Source organism: Rissa tridactyla, chromosome 12 (assembly GCF_028500815.1).
Source record: "Rissa tridactyla isolate bRisTri1 chromosome 12, bRisTri1.patW.cur.20221130, whole genome shotgun sequence".
In the NCBI taxonomy this organism is placed as follows: domain Eukaryota; kingdom Metazoa; phylum Chordata; class Aves; order Charadriiformes; family Laridae; genus Rissa; species Rissa tridactyla.
Window position 1 is genome coordinate 13,250,001 of NC_071477.1, and position 4,402 is coordinate 13,254,402.

Sequence of the window (4,402 nt, forward strand, 5' to 3'; positions counted from 1 at the left end):
CAGACCCCTCACCAGCTCCGTTGCCCTTCTCTGGACACGCTCCAGCATCTCAATGTCTTTTCTGTGGTGAGGGGCCCCAAACTGGACACAGTGTTTGAGGTGGTGCCTCACCAGTGCTGAGTACAGGGGGATCATCACTGCCCTGCTCCTGCTGGCCACGGTATTCCTGACACAGGCCAGGATGCTGTTGGCCACCTGGGCACACTGCTGGCTCATGTTCAGCTGGCTATCGGGACCTTTTCTGCTGGGCAGCTCTCCAGCCACTTTTTCCCAAGCCTGTAGCACTGGCTGGAGAGAGAGCAGTTGACCCACAGAGCTCTTTGAGGCCTGAGGAGGATGGATGCTGATGAAGAGCTGGGAGACCGTGATGGGGATGGAGGCAGGTGGATGGACAGTCTGGTGAAATGGGCTTTCCTGCAACAGGAGTGAGTGGAATAAGAAGAGAAGAAATGCTGCAAAGCCTGCTGTGGAAGTGGTCCCTCCCTGCCTGGAGAAGAGAGTTAAAAACGGGGGTTAGTCACTTGTTAGGGCAGGGCAGCTCAGGATCTCTGCTTTCGGGCGCTTTCGCAGGGGCTGATGCTCATGTCATAATTTATGTGCTCACGTTGACCTCAAGGTTATTTCCCTGCCCTATGAGATACACTAGATATGTATATGCCATTCAACCCTTTCCCTCGTTAGGACTTCTGTCCCTTTGCCTATGAAATGCAAATAACCCCATTCATGTAATTTTTTTACCTCTCCCTACAAAGGGCTTGGGGGTCTACAGATGCCAAACACGATTGTTTATGACTTGCTGGAGTTAGAGTTGTGAGTTTTCCTTAAAAATACGTTCTGTTTTCAGTTTCTTATTTCATTTCAAATGTCATCCTTTTTCTCTTCTTCCAGGGCCACCCAGGGATTTTATTCACAGAATTGGAATGAGCTGCAAAAGGGATAAAGATCATTCATGGGAACCTTGAAAGAATTGTCTGAGCTCTATGAAACGAGGATTAAAAATAAAACAGGTGGGTGAAGCACAGGCTCCGGCACGAACATCTTATAAACACTTGTCCGTGAAACCGAGAGCTCTTCCCACAGCGCTGTTCGCTCCGCACTGGAAGGAGCTGCCGTATCCATCTCGCAGGCGGGTAAATGGGAGCACAGCCTGGGGGCAGGGAAATACAGCAGGTTAGAAAACCTGCCAGCTCGTTGTGAAACGCGTTTCTGCTGCGTCGCCTCTGTGTAAGCTGGCCAGGGGAGCTCTGCCAGGGGATGTTTCAAAGCTGGCGCCGGCAGAAACCTCCAGCTCCCAGGGAAGGGAAGGTGAGGTGAGGAGGAGGAGGGAGAAAGCTGTAATCCCGTGCTGCCTTCGAGCACAACCTTCTGGCACTTTCAAAGCAGGTGTAAAACAAAGGGCTATGATGATCACTGCTGCCCAGCGTGAAAGGGACCTATCTGGATCGGCGGCAGCGGGGTGAGCTCCCTGGAGAGGCTTCATACCTGCGGATGACTCTTGAGCCCCTCTGTGTCTTGGCTACCCAGCTTGGCCACGTCTGGCTCTTGGCCATGGGAATGTTGCTGGCATGTCAGGAAAGGCGTTGCTGAGGAAGTCTCTCTAAGGGCTACGTTTGTCTTTCCCAAACCCTTGTGAGCACATCACGCAGAGCCTTTCTGGTGGCTCAGTGAAGCCCAGATCAGCTTTGTGTTGGTGCCTTCCCGTGCGTTACCCAGACGTGGGAGCTCTGTTACACGTCAATACCCTGCATCCTGTACCAAAAACTCTTTCGTGTTGACTGGACCTTATTTAAAAGTCAGGCAATTATGCACAAGCACAGCAGTCCGGACATCTGGATGGGGCTTTGAGCAGCCTGGTCTAGTGGGAGGTGTCCCTGCCCAGGGCAGGGGGGTTGGAACTAGATGATCTTTAAGGTCTGTCGCAGATGGAGTGATTAACTTCACTCGTAAGAGAGTAGTAGTGAAATATTTATTAACATAAAACAGTGATTTAACAAAGTTAGTAGTGAAAAATGTTTTACGAGATTTGATGGCAAGGTACCCCTTGGTTATTTACTGCCTAGAGGCCAGGGTCAGACGAACGTCAGGGAGACCCTACTGTTGAGGCACAAGGTTCAGAAAGGACCCCCCGGCTTTCTAAACTTCTCAGAGAGGAGTCTGGGTGCGTCTGGATCCAATCCTAGTCCCAGACTTGGTCAACGGTTTATGTCTAAAGGATTACATATGCGCAACCAACCGTTAGATCACTTAGATAAGATTTCAAAGTTTAGCATGCTATTAGTCACCTACTGAGAATCTGTTGCGGCAAGGAATCTCTCAGCCTCGAGGAACAGAACCTTAAGCGAGTGTCCCCACTCAAGGGGAGGTGCTGGCCTGCAGCCCGCTGCCGTGCAGCAGAGCTCAAAGGGCTCTTGGGCTGCCCACTGTTTATAGAGTAAGATAGTTGACTTATGGTCGTATTCCCATGGGAACAAAATATTTAGGTCCCCACTCCAGACAGTGTTTGACTGTGCTGCCTGCCATCCCCCAAAGTCCAGGTGCAACTCCTAACAACTCCCGCTGATGGTTATGGCTGGAGCTGGAGCCGGGGGGGATGGGGAAGGGGACATGCACACCACCACAAAGGTCCCTTCCAACCCAAACCATTCCATGATTCTAAGATCAGCACCTCAGCTCAGCTGAGCTTCCCCCTGAGCTGGTTCTGTGCCTGCGTGGCAGATACCTCCATCCAGCCCATCTTCCCCTTCTCCCAGCTCCTGTCCATCAACCCCGGACCTGCTGAGCATCTCCAGCTTTGCATGTCTCTGGCATCTACCTCTCATTGGTCCATTCCTTAGGGCTTTCTGAGACTATGACCATGATCCGGCAATGGTGTGCCGCGGCAAAGCTTCCTTTGCCCAGGTAGATTTATCTGTTACCCGTAGCTGGGGGGGTCTGAAGGGCAATCGGTTACACTACATATTATTTATTGCCTCTCAGATGAAGTAGGTCACCGATCCATCTTGGACTTATTTTATGTGATGCACAGGAGAAGGCAGCAAGATCCTATTTCTTCCCTGCCCTCCTCCTCCTCCTCACCCACAGGTGATAGAAGGGAGGACTGTGAAATCCCAAGGAGAAAGGCCTGAGCCGGCGCCGTGCTGGCTCTTGGTCTGCGGGAGCAGAGGTTGTGGCCCCGGGGAGGATGGCTTGTGCTGGGGCAGGGGGCTCATGGACTGCCCGTGTGCTGGGTTTGGTTTGCCTTGAGATGCTGGGCTACAAACCTCAGTGGCCCAGGGGATGCTCCCCAAGAAATTTTGCCCTGGTTTTGCATCAGGCAGGGGATTAACACGTGGTATTTATGTTAGAAAAGGCAGCTTAAGCGTAAAATGTTTTTGTGTTATTCCTTCTGTTGTTTTTTTCTGGGTAAGTGACCTCGAGAGGTGTCTTTTAAGATAAAGTGAAGGGAGATGAACCCATTTTCTGCTTGGTAAAATGCCATGCTGTGTCTGTCGAGGGTCTTTTGGACTATTCTGTGGCTGGCTGGAGACCTGCTAAGTTTCCTCTGTTATTAGGAACAAGCCATAATGAAATACAAAACTTTCCCCATCTCTCTCCCTTATCTTGTTTAAGATTCTAGTCGGGGGTTTTACCCGTGCCCATCTGGCTCTGGGCTGGCTGCTTTCCCCTCCTGCCCCTGGGGCCACGTCCCTGGGACAAGGGCAATGGCCAGGACATCAGAATGACTTTGGGAGGTGGAGATGACCAGGAGCCAGATCGGGGTGGGAAGCTGGTGAGAACACAGCAGGATAACTCAGTAAGGACAAAGAGCTCCAACTCTGTATCAGCCAGCAAAGATGAGGAAGGCAAAGCTGCTGCTTCTGAGGATAAGTCCTCCTGGGGGGAAAAAAAAAAAAAAAGCCCTTTTGGGTGTTACTGATAAGGAATCTACTAAATTCCTCCTTTCTGCCTTCCCCCATCTCTGCAAGAGATCATTCAGCTATTCAGCTAAGGCTTAGCACATGGGGCTTTTGAAAGCATCTCGGTGCAAGTGCTTGGAAAATGCTATCATTTAAATCCATAATAGCTCTGTTAGGAAACACGCCCCGGGCATTGCACGTCAGCTCTTGGTGTCGCAGAGTCTACATCTGGTAACGCTTCGCATCACCCACGCCGTAAATAATGTGAATCAAAGGCACCACCAGCCTGTCGGGGCTCACAGGCAGCCTCAGACCACGGGCCGAACAGCGGTCCGGGGTGGCCGGGGGGGCTCCCAGCCCAGGCTGGGGCTGTGTGACAGAGCCTGGTGTCCTCGCAGGCAGGACGCCCTCCCAGGTGAGCTTTACTGGGACATCTGCCTGCTGTCGGTGGGGCTGCTTGCCCTGCTCCCCAGTGGGGCTTCTCCGTTGGGTGGTGGGAGAGGCAA